At 33.5% G+C, this 13680-nt stretch overlaps 1 pseudogene; it reads left to right on the top strand.

Annotated features, from left to right (window-relative positions):
* Nucleotides 1-103: 103 nt before the first annotated feature.
* On the top strand, nucleotides 104-13437 carry LOC140955402 (uncharacterized; annotated as a pseudogene).
* Nucleotides 13438-13680: the final 243 nt, after the last annotated feature.

Below are 13680 nucleotides of genomic sequence, written 5' to 3'. Positions count from 1 at the left end.
ATTGTTGTTATTGTTGTTGTTGTTGTTGTTGTCTTGTTATTTATAATTTATACAATTAACCTCTCTGTGGTTCGACCCCGGTCTTGCCGGGTTATTTATTACTTCGACACTCCTGCACTTGGGAAAAGACATCAAGCTTTTGGTCGTGTCAAGTTTTTGGCGCCGTTGCCGGGGAGGTAAATTCTTGTATAAATTATAATATTTATTTTATCTTCTCTTTTCATTTTTCATTTTATTTAACTTTTGTTTCTTTTTCTTCTCTTTTACTTTCTTCCTTTTATTCTCTTCTTACACGTGCATGAGAGTTTGGTCACGTACATTAAGTGGTCGACTTTGTAGGGTATCTTCATCATTTTCAGAAAATATGGCCGAAGAAGATAATCAATCGCTTCATAATGAGAATAATGAGAATAACCGTATGAGAACACTTAGAGACCACATGAATCCCACAAGAACAAGTGCACCCTCATGCATAGTTTTCCCTCCTGATGCATCTCATTTTAATTTTAAGCCAGGCATTATTCAACTTTTACCATCTTTTCATGGCTTAGACTTAGAAAATCCATACTTGCATTTAAGGGAATTTGAGGAGGTCTGTAATACCTATAATGACTCAAATTGTAGCATGAACACCATTCGATTAAAGCTTTTTCCTTTTTCATTAAAAGATAAAGCTAAAACATGGCTACAAAATTTGAGACCAGGATCCATTCGTGCTTGGGATGATATGCAACAACAATTTTTAAAGAAGTTTTTTCCATCTCACAGAACAAATTCTTTCAAAAGACAAATCATCACTTTCACTAAAAAACCAGGAGAAACATTTTACCAATGTTGGGATAGGTATCGAGATTTGCTTAATACTTGCCCACATCATGGTTTTGAAACATGGAGATTGGTTTCACATTTTTATGAAGGTTTAACACCTAGAGATAGGCAAATGGTTGAATTGATGTGCAATGGAACTTTTGAAGATAAAGACCCTAATGAAGCAATGGAGTACCTAGACTTGCTAGCTGAAAATGCTCAAAATTGGGACACCACAGGTACTTATGAGGCACCAGGTAAAACTCAACCTCATACATCTAGTGGGGGTATGCACAACCTTAGGGAAGATCATGACCTCCAAGCCAAGTTTGCATCTTTAGCTAGAAAAGTCGAGGCACTAGAATTAAAAAAGAGTGGTCAATTAAAATCTGTTCAAGACATTGTGTGTCAAATCTGTGAAACAAATGAGCATGCAACCAATGATTGTCCAACTTTGCCTTCTTTCAAGGAATGCCTCCATGAACAAGCCCATGCTTTAAACAGTTTCTAAAGACCCAACCATAACCCATACTCCCAAACGTATAACCCTGGTTGGAGAAATCACCCAAATTTTAGTTGGAAGAGTGATAGCAACAATGCACAAACTTCACATCCACCGTTTCAAGCACACCATAATTTCCAAAATTCTCATGGATATGCACCTCCTTATGCTCCACCTCCTAGAAGAAATTTTGAGGAAACATTGCATGCATTCATTGAAAAGCAGGAGACAATCAACACTCAACTTGCTCAAAGCATGACCGATTTTAAAGATGCTCTTGCAAAATTAACATCTGCTCTCAGTTTCCAAGAGAAAGGTAAGTTTCCTTCTCAACCACAGCAAAATCCAAAGGGGCAATACAATGCAAATGCAAGTGGTTCTGGAAGCCAACACATGGATCAAGTCAAATCAGTCATCACTCTTCGTAGTGGTAAGGTTATTGAAAAACCCATTCTTGAACCTTGTGAGAAAGATGATGAGTCTATCTCTGAGGGTAAGGAAGGGGTTGAACCTGAACATTGCAAAGAGAAGGTTGATTCCCCGCCAGCACTTCCATTTCCTCATGCCATGACCAAACAAAGGAAAGTCAATCACAACTCTGAAATCTTTGAAATTTTCAAACAGGTAAGGATCAATATACCTTTGTTGGATGCTATTAAACAGGTACCTTCCTATGCTAAATTTTTGAAAGATCTGTGCACTGTGAAGAGAAAACTGAATGTGAAAAAGAAAGCCTTTTTAGCTGAACAAGTAAGTGCCATTCTTCAAAACAATAATGCTTTGAAATATAAAGACCCTGGTTGTCCTATAATTTCTTGCTTTGTTGGAGAACATAAAATTGAAAGAGCCTTACTTGATCTTGGAGCTAGTGTGAATTTACTTCCATATTCAGTTTTTCAAAGTCTCAATCTAGGTGAGTTAAAACCAACTTCTGTAACTCTTTTACTCGCCGATAGATCTGTAAAAGTGCCTAGAGGAATAATTGAAGATGTGTTGGTACAAGTTGATAAATTCATTTATCCTGTGGATTTTGTTGTCTTGGACACGCAACCTGTTGAAGCATGTAATTCAATTCCTGTCATTTTAGGACGTCCATTTCTTGCCACTTCTAATGCATTGATTAATTGTAGGAATGGACTGATGAAGCTATCATTTGGAAACATGACATTGGAGATGAATATTTTCAACATTTACAAGCAACCTGAAGATGATAATGATTTACAGGAATCAAAGGCATGCAATTGGAAACCACAAATTGAAGAATTGCCACCACGATCAATTGAGCCCATACCTTCAAGTGTTCAACCACCAAAACCTGAATTGAAGCCGTTACCATTTAATCTCAAATACTCATTTTTGGGAGAAAATGAAACTTTTCCGGTAATAATCTCTTCCAAACTTAATGCACATCAAGAAGGTAAGTTATTACAGATTTTGAAAATGCACAAAAATGCATTAGGATGGACCATAGCTGACATAAAAGGAATTAGCCCTTTGATTTGCACACACAGGATTTATTTGGAGGAAAATGCTAAACCCTCTAGAGAAATGCAACGAAGGCTTAATCCTAATATGAAATAAGTAGTGAAAAATAAAGTCATTAAGCTTCTAGATAATGGAATCATTTATCCTATTTCTGACAGCAAATGGGTAAGTCCTACCCAAGTTGTACCCAAAAAGTCTGGAGTCACTGTGATAACGAATGAGAAAAATGAGTTAATTCCAACTAGGACTGTTACTGGTTGGCGCATGTGCATTGACTATAGGAAACTTAATTCAATGACTAGAAAAGATCATTTCCCTTTACCTTTTATGGATCAAATCCTAGAAAGAGTTGCAGGTCATGAATTTTATTGTTTCCTAGATGGCTATTCAGGTTACAATCAAATTGAAATTGCATTGGAAGATCAAGAGAAGACTACTTTCACATGTCCATTTGATACTTTTGCATATCGAAGGATGCCTTTTGGATTATGTAATGCACCAGCCACGTTTCAAAGATGCATGCTTAGCATATTCAGTGATATGGTTGAACGTTCTCTTGAAATTTTTATGGATGATTTTTCTGTTTTTGGTGATTCATTTGATGATTGTTTGACTAACTTAGAAAAGGTTTTGAGCAGGTGTGAAGAGAAGAATCTTGTATTGAATTGGGAAAAATGTCACTTTATGGTAACAAACGGCATTGTACTTGGTCACATTGTTTCATCGAAAGGAATTGAGGTTGACAAATCTAAAATCGAGTTAATTGCCAACTTACCAACACCAAAATCTGTTAAAGATGTTAGATCATTCTTAGGACATGCTGGTTTTTACAGAAGGTTTATCAAAGATTTTAGTGTAATATCTAAGCCCTTGAGTAACCTTCTAACAAAAGGATAATATTTTTGAATGGACTGAACATTGTGAAAAAGCCTTTGTTAAACTTAAAAACTTGCTTACTTCTGCTCCTGTCATTCAACCTCCTGATTGGTCATTACCTTTTTGAAATAATGTGTGACGCTAGTGATTATGCCGTGGGTGCTGTCTTGGGACAAAGAAAAGATAAGAAACCTTATGTGATTTACTATACAAGTAAAACTTTAAATAGTGCTCAAATGAATTACACCACCACTGAAAAAGAATTACTTGCAGTAGTATTTGCTTGTGATAAATTCAGATCTTATCTTGTTGGCTCACCTGTTGTTGTTTTTAGTGATCATGCAGCATTGAAATATCTTCTTTCTAAGAAAGATTCTAAGGCTAGATTGGTGCGGTGGATTTTGTTACTTCAAGAATTTGATATCACAATCAAAGACAAGAAAGGCACCGAAAATGTTGTTGCAGATCATTTGTCAAGATTGACAACAGATTCTAAATCTGACATCACACCAATCGATGACTACTTTCCCGATGAATCTTTATTTTCCGTTTCTACGATGCCTTGGTTTGCTAATATTGTTAATTTTCTTGTTTCAGGACAATTGCCAGCTCATTGGAGTACCCAAGACAAAATAAAGTTCTTGAACGAAGTGAAGAACTTTTATTGGGATGACTCTTATTTATTCAAATATTGTCCTGATCAAATATTTCAAAGATGCATTCCTGACAATGAGGTAAGTAGTGTCATTAAATTTTGTCATTCTGAGGCATGTGGGGGTCATTTCTCATCAAGAAAGACAACTGCAAAAATCTTACAAAGTGGATTTTATTGGCCCACCATGTTCAAAGACTCACATGCATTCTGTAAGATTTGTGAAAATTGTCAAAAGTTGGGATCTATTTCGAAACGTCACATGATGCCTTTAAATCCTATTCTTGTCATTGAGATCTTTGATTGTTGGGGTATAGATTTCATGGGTCCATTTCCTCCATCATTTGGTTTCTTGTACATATTGGTCGCAGTAGATTATGTTTCAAAATGGATAGAGGCAATTCCAAGTCGAAACCAATGATCACAAAATAGTGATAAAGTTTTTGAAAGAAAACATTTTAAGTCGATTTGGAATCCCTCGAGCCATGATAAGTGACGGTGGAACACACTTTTGCAACAAGCCATTTGAGTCTTTAATGAAGAAATATGGAATCACACATAAAGTTGCCACCCCCTTATCACCCTCAGACAAGTGGACAAGTAGAGCTTGCTAATAGGGAGATCAAACAGATCTTGGAGAAAAACAGTGACCCTAATAGGAAAGACTGGTCTTTAAGACTTAATGATGCACTTTGGGCTTATCGAACTGCTTATAAAACATCATTAGGTATGTCACCTTATAGACTAGTCTATGGAAAACCTTGTCACTTGCCTGTGGAAATTGAAAATAAAGCTTATTGGGCTATTAAAGCTTTCAATTCAAGCCTTGATGATGCTAGTCAGCTGCGAAAATTGCAAATAAATGAGCTTGAGGAAATAAGAAATGATGCATATGACAATTCAAAATTCATAAAGCAAGAATTAAAGAGTTTCATGACAAGAAAATACTGAGAAAAACATTCAATGTTGGTCAAAAAGTCTTGCTTTATAATTCTCGACTCCATTTATTTCCTGGAAAACTAAGAACAAGATGGAGCGGTCCTTTTTATTGTGAAACATGTGTATCCATATGGGGCCTGTGATATTGAGAATCCAAAGAATGACAATGTTTTCAAGGTAAATGGGCATCGTTTGAAAGTTTATTTTGACAATTTTTTTCGGTTGAAAATGACTCTATTGAATTGAGTGATCCTGTATATAAAGATTGATTCTTTTTCTCACATTGTTTTGTGTTTTGTTGTTTTGCTAGTCTCTCTTTCACCCCGGTCAAATGGCGGATAACGGTACTCCGTGACTTAAGTCGGTTCTTTCAGTTTCCCAAATAACTGATATCTGTATATGTTTGTATAATTCTTAGCTCTTTCTTCCTTCTTTGAATCGCTTCTCTAATTCTCTTTTGAAAATGGACACCACTCTTGAAAAGTTGAAAAGGTATTTTCCCGCTTTGCCTCCACATGCGATTAATAAAATTTACTGTGCTAGGTGTGCAAGATTGAGGTTGTTAATGAATCATGGAATTCCTGAAGATATCCGTTGGTTAATTGAAGCAAAGGTCCGATTATCAGGTGAGTCCTCCAATTCTTTCATTTCACACATGCCTGGAACAGGTAAAACCACTTTTGCAAAGAAACGTCGTGCAAAACGACTGAAAGTCTGTCACAGATGTGCCAGATGGACTTGTAATGCGACATGTCGTTCTTTAGGAATGGTATCTGTAAACCATGAAGATAAAATACAATTCATTAAGGATGGCCTGAGTAAGGGGTCTTTAGATAATCTTTTATTGACCCTTGAGACGCATCCTAGTGGAGATGTGCATCGTGTAATTCATGATTTATGGCCACAATTCCATAAAGAACATGATCGACTTAGTCTTGGGAATCTGACTAAAAAAGACCCTGTTTGCTAGTTTTTAAGAAAACTGGATGGGAAGCCTATCCCCGACCCATAGAGGGCGTTTAAGCCGTTCTTGGACGTAAAACCAAGGGAAGATGTGAGCCACAATCACAACTACCTGTACATACATGCTTTGTCAAAATAAATAAATAAAGAGAGAGAGTGTGAGACGACAGCTGGCCTACATATAGGTGGTATGATTGCATTTTCACTTTTTCATCTATAAATTCTTCTCTTCCTTCCCTTCATTTCTACTCATCCCATACATTCATCAAATATAGAAGTGTGTAGAAATGGCAGGTTCCTCAAGTCATCATATAAAAAATATTTGTGTTTTCGGTGGATCCAGTCCTGGGAAAGAAAAAGAGTTTTTAGAATCAGCAAATCATCTTGGTCAGGTACTAGCTGAGAGAAAGATTCATTTAGTGTATGGGGGAGGTAGCCTTGGGTTAATGGGAGGTGTGTCAATGGCTGCATTTTTAGGAGGCAGTCAAGTTTTGGGGGTTGTCCCCAAAGCTTTAGCAACTGGGGACATCATTGGAAAAACAATTGGAGAGGAACTACAGGTCCCAACAATGTCTGACCGACTGAATACCATGTTTAACCATGCTGATGCCTTCATTGCCTTACCAGGTGGTCTGGGCACATTGGAAGAGATCTTTCATATTTCATCTTTGGGCCCAACTGCACATTCACCATAAACCTATAGGTTTGTTAAATGTTAATGGTTTTTATGATAAGTTGCTGTCTTTCCTTGATCAAGCTGATGGAACAGGAATTTCTAACATCTTCGGCACGACGAATCATAATCTTCTGCTGCTACTGGCTGAACAATTGATTGACCAACTACAATCTTTCATCCCTGTCATTGATCCCTGCATAAGTCGTCTAGATTGGTTCAACTAAGGAAAGCCGTAAAAAGCTTAGATTAGATTTGAGCCTTCATCTGTGAAACCTTGTGTCTTTTGGTTTTATTATAGCATATTATTTTTTTGTTACTTCTTATGTTTGTTTAAGTGTGTTTCAGGTTTGTCATTGTTCGCTGTTTCAGGTGATGTCTTCTATACTCTATCTTTCTACCTTCGAACATTGAGGACAATGTCTTCGTTTTGGTTGGGGGGAGAGGGTAGTAGTTTAAAAACCAAAAAAAAAATATATATAATATAACTTGCTAAACTGTTTTTGCTATTATTAAAACCATTTGACAAAATTGTTATTAGGATGGCAGAGTATAATCAATTTTATTGACTCTAGAGACGCATCTTAGTAAGTTTCATTACCAAAGTCTATCATAATACTTCTTGAAATATTTCAGGTTTACAAACTCTCACATTGTTTATCACTTGATTCTGCTCCTATACTCATTTAACAAGTATTATTAAAACCTTCATTTTCACACACACACTTTAACATATGATTGTGGGGTTGCACATTGGATTATTACATTAATTATGTTTTGGCTTTTGTTGAAGGTAACAACTAAGGGAAAAGGATAGTAATATAATTTGCAAAGAAAAAAAAAAAGATTATGTATTGATGATAATAAAACGTGGATTAAGTTTTGGTTTCGTAGCCTCCCTAACCTAAGCAATTAAGCCCGAAGGGGTGTTCTTTAACACCTAATACCCTAAAGTCAACTGACTTGGGAGCTATTGGCCCAAAGCTTGTTACATGGGTTAAGGAGAAAAGCTTAAGAGAATCAAACATTGCACTATCTACGTATCAGTATCTGCAACCCGAGTTGTTAAGCTCGTAGGGGTGTCTCAACACCTAATGCCCTAAGACAACTGGTCTGGGAGTCATTAGCCTAAAACTCGTTACATGGGTTAAAGATACATTGTGTTTTAAGTTGTATATGTATATAAATAAAAAGAAAATAAAAAGAGAAAAAAAAAAAGAGAAAAAAAAAAGAAGAAAAAAATCCCAACCAAGGAAGTTCACCTTAAAACATTTGAACATGATATTGTTTTCTTCCAACAAAAGCCCCATCATCTATGTTTTTCATTGAGCACACAAAAAGAAGGTTTATTAATATCTTGTTTACGAAGTATGAAGCAGGAAATAAATTTAATGAGAGTTTGTTTATCTGGATAGATTAATGAAGTTGAATGATGAATGCCTTGCTTTGTGGAACTTGCAAATTGTTTCTCTATTTTAACGCTTTAGATTACTAGGGACTAGTAATAAGCTGGTTGGGGGGGGTGTGATTAGTACTTAAAAGTGCATGTTTATCAAGGTTTTATATCATCATTTTTTGCACTTGAAGTATCAATAACTCCTTAACTAAAGCATGTTTTATAATAACAAGTTTGGATATTATAAGATACCTTAATTTATGGTAAATGCTCATTTTTAAATGCAGGAGTATCACATAAATAAAAGGATTGATTGGATGAGTTTAAGCATTGAAAGTTAAAGGACAAAGAGATGGCCAAACTTAGAAAAGAGATGTCGGTGCAGTCCAAACCGGAACATTGCTCGGTAATTGGATCATATCTGGAGCTTTAGATTTCGAATTTAGGTCCACTTTATATGGATGGAAAGGTAAGACAAAAGCCTACAAACTTTCATGAGGAGCCCAAGAGATTTGAAAAGGTCGTTTTGAAGTCCAAAATTAAAGGAACAACGAAGAAGTCCGAAGCTGTCCTGCAGCCCAAACACTATTTAGTGTTCAGCCATATCTTGAGTTCTAGAAGTCCAAATGACCTCATCTTTTTTTTTTTTGTTGGAAAGCTGAGACAATTTCCTAGAACATTCTTGAGGATTCTGGGCAAATTATGATGTTAGCAATGACGTCTTGATCAGACAAGAAGATAAGGATTGTTATCTAGTCAAAGATGTGGCCACCCACTCAATCAATTAGTCAACAAATCAATAGTTCCAAATTTTGGCCTATAAAAGGAGGCACTTACCATGTATTGAGGCATCTTGGTTTCCAGATCAAGATCATGCTCTTGCTTTCTCTCTTTGTATTGCTTATGTCTTGCTTTCATTAATATCAAGTTTATGCACTTCATTTCCTTTTTTTTACTTAGTTAACTTCTTTCTCATTTATGTTCTTATCTTGTTTATTTATGTTTCTTTCTTTCATTATGTTTAGCTAAGTTAATTATGTCAAGGTGAAAAGGGCACACTAATGGTGTAAGAATAAGTATAATATAAACTTAACATGGACCTTAACGTTGGATACTAACATGTTTTATATTTGTTATCTTGTTCACTTTTAATACTTTGCTTGTTAAATGGTTAATCTAGATTTATGTTGTATAACACTTGGTACAACAAATACTTGGTACTTTCATAGCCCATACTGTATGGTATAACCGACACCTGAGCTATGAAAGGGACTTGATTTGTTGTTAACATAAGTTATAATCATGAATGCCTGCCAACATTTACAAGTATTAGCTTTATTCGAATAAGATAACTAATGTAATCATGTTAACAATTTATAATCCGATTGGAACCTCCTTTATGTGTGGTTTTCAATTGAGTAATAAGAGTTTATATTATACTTGTTTGAAGTACCATTAGTGGATCCTCTAACCTTGACATTTGTTTTTATCATTGTTTAATCCTTACGTTAATCTTTCATCTCAAAGTTCTCATTAATTCCTTCATCTTCTGCTTTCATTATTATTATTATTATTATTATTATTATTATTTACATTCTGTTTATATTATATAATATATATATTTGATCTTTTCATAAACTCAGTATATAGGCTGGAAACCTGTGACCCGATCTTTAGATCATTCTCAGGTATAACAACGCCACGTACTGAGTATAATAATAATAATTATTGTTGTTATTATTGTTGTTGTTGTTGTTGTTGTTGTCTTGTTATTTATAATTTATACAATTAACCTCTCTGTGGTTCGACCCCGGTCTTGCCGGGTTATTTATTACTTCGACACTCCTGCACTTGGGAAAAGACATCAAGCTTTTGGTCGTGTCATTAGACATCCACACACATGGATCAAATCCTTCTACTTAGGGACGGAAATCAAATCTGAATAAATAAGTTCTCTTTTTAATAGTTGCTGCTTAGGGCATCTCCAATGACTGAGAAAAAAAAAAGCAAAAAAAACAGAAGCTAAAAATAAAAATAATTTTTTAAATTTTTATAGCTTTTCTTTATTAATATTGCAGCTCTAATGGGAGAGTCAAATAAAGAGTCAAAAATAACTTTTTTTTTCGAAGAAAATCATTCTTATTATTTATATTTATTTAGTGAAAACATTAAAATAAATTATTTGAAAAGTTCATTCTTTTATTTATTCAACTTTTTTTTAACACTATCTCTCAAAATACCAAAAATATTAATATTAAATATATTAAAATATAAATAAGTTGTTAAAATAACTTATTTCATTAGAATGCACATAAAATACAATTATATCTATGCTATTCAAAAAACCATATCAATCATATTTATAGATAAACCAACTTTTTCCTTACAAGAAAGATAAGCACTTAAGGGGCCATAAAACCTAGGTGAAAAGATGACCACGTTAAGTTCAATTTATTCTCTCTACTTTAATAATGACAATTCTATTTAAAAAAAAAAAAACTTATTCAAGGGGATAATTGATTTTTCTCTGAATCAATTTTAATTTAATCATTAGAATATCTCTAAATAGATTTTAAAAAAAAAAAACCTTTTTACAAGTAACAACAATATTCTACCTTTGTTTTCTTCATGGAAGGATGATTTAGATTGTCAAAATTAAAAGATTAATGACTCTATTTTGAGCCCAAGCCTAATCTTCAAGTTCTCGTGTTAAAACTAGACCTCATCAAATACATTTATAAGAATATGTAAAAAAATTATAATTCTTTCTTTGAATATTTGTGTATTATTTTTATAGTTTAAGATAAATAATAAATAATATTCAAATAATAAATAGACAAGACCCAATTTATTATGTATGAAATTGGGAAATGAGTATCTATACTAAAAATCTAATTAATTCATGAATTCATCACGTTATCATCCTAACATCACTTAAATGATATCATTGCATTCAAAACAAATCATGATAATTGTGACGTATTAATAAACAATTGTTTTCTTTTATAACCTCAAATAAAAATGACTTTGGTCAAATTTATTTTTATTTTATTATAACTAAATCAATATAAATAAAAACATTGGACTTACTTTTCGCTAATAAAAAAAAGTGAAATAACTATGCCGGAAGTAGTCAAAAGGGATAAATAATTCCATGCCAACAACTTTATGAGCCATGCTCTTTTTTTTATAAGATTATCTTTTAGTTTTCACATTTTTAATGCTTGCCTCCACCGCCCACACACAGCAACTTAATACTAAACTAAAAAAATTCACGCTTCATTCAGAGTTTGAGTGCTAGTTATATCAATCTCCAATTCTATAAAACGATCAGCAAACTTATCATCTGAGTGAAAATGATGTTGAAGTTATATTGTCATCACGAGCTGATTAATGGTACAAGAAGTGTTTTCTTTTTTTCAAAAAAAAAAAATGTTCAAAGTAGATAATTGTTGGTTAAAAATGTATGTGTGATACATAATTATCAAATTCAATCCAGGCATGAAGCTTAACCTTAATTGATTTTCATTTCGAATTATTTTAATGGTTGACCTGTTCAAACATGTATTCCCTAACGAATTAATTTGTGATTTTACTAAACCTAACTGACTTGATCATCTCAATTCCTGACGGGTCATGATTTTTTAAAAACCTACATCATTTAAAAGTTATAATCCAAAATTGAGTTATGTCTTTTCCATTCCTAGTTTTAAGTTAAGCCATGGCGTGCTCGCGCTCAACTATAGATTGGATTATGATGCGTTTATGCCCAACTCTTTTTTAAATTCAGTCTACAGCTGAACCCAACAACATCTGGGTTCAACGAACAAGTGGAGCTGAACCCAACAACATCTGGGTTCAATGAACAAGTGGACCTAACACCCCTCTTAGGTTCAGCACACAAGCTGAACCTAGATACACTTGGGTTTAACGTACAGCTGAACCCAACTCCTCTTGGGTTCAACATGCAAGCTGAACCCACATGTACCTGGATTTAGCGTATAACAAAAAAATAACCCCACTATATGCCTCCCCCCTCTAGACTAATGATTATAATATCTATCATATCTCATTAATTACAAACAAGAAGTCCACACTTTTATTAATATATAAGATGTGATGAAACAAACAATAGAATAATATTTTTTTTACTATCAAGAGATTAAATCTCTACCCCTCACATGTCGTATGAAGCAAGTCAGGATATGTAATATAAAATGAAGCTTGAGTACATAGTAAAAAGGTTCAAAACCTTATACTTGAATACATAAACACATCCTTTCTTTTCTCCCCTTAGATCTACATCCTCTTCTACTTCTTCTTCTTCTTCTCTATCTTCATAAAAGCTCATTAATATTTTTTTTATCACACAAAATACCTCATACAGATTTAATCTTCGAACGATCCCCCAATAACACCCTCAAGTGTCTCTAAAAAACTTTATATGCATGTATTCATTCTAGAGAAGATTTATAACCCCCGAAGATAATCATTAAAGAGAAAGTCAATAAAGTCTGAAAGTGAAGGTCATAAATAATTTCATGAATGATCTATAAGGGTCGGAAGGAATTATTCCTTTTATAATATTTCATGTGAATTTGTACCCTTATCAATTCCAATATTTTTTTAAATTTATCTAAAAACAGTATCATTTTGATTAGCTAATTCATGACTTAATATAATAAACCCATAACATGAATCTTTAACTAGGTAAGATCTTCAACCGAGTTTGATTACTATTGTGTTGTCACAGGGACTTCTATCTAAAATCAAAGGCCAAAAATTTTATTTCTCCAAAATGAGTGGTTTGAATTTGTTGATCATAAGGCTATGACTTTGATGATAAGGTGGGCTTTGTTCCAGAAATAATTAGTAATATTTTGTTAGTTATTTTTTTTATTTAAAAAAAAATAAATACAAAAAAAAAAGAGAAATCTATAACCCATAAAAAATGATAAAATTATCTTTCTTATAATTTCACTCTTCTATTTATGTCTTTTTATTTCTTCTAAAGTGTCTTGTAAAACAACAAAAAAATATCATTAATTATTCTATAAACATCATAAAATTTATCGTTCCTCGATTAAGTAGCAGGATTATTCTTTGAAAAACATTTGTGAACAGGGAATGATAGAGAGCCGTAATGTTTGGAGTGCCCAAATGAATAATCTGTACTTTGGAGCACCATTTCATAAAAGTAAGCAAAGAAGTTCAAGGATCTGTAACAATCGAGAACTATTGGGGGCATGGCTACCCCGGCCGCAACTATGTTGGGACTTTGTGTTTGTATATGTCCTTACAACATGAAAAATAATACCATTTTTAAATTATAGAGTTACTTCAACAAAGAATATGTTTTATTTTATGTAAAAAGAAAATATAAAAGA

The sequence above is a fragment of the Populus alba genome, chromosome 3 (genome assembly GCF_005239225.2).
Source record: "Populus alba chromosome 3, ASM523922v2, whole genome shotgun sequence".
NCBI classification, from domain to species: domain Eukaryota; kingdom Viridiplantae; phylum Streptophyta; class Magnoliopsida; order Malpighiales; family Salicaceae; genus Populus; species Populus alba.
This window is presented reverse-complemented; position numbering and strand designations above follow the sequence as displayed.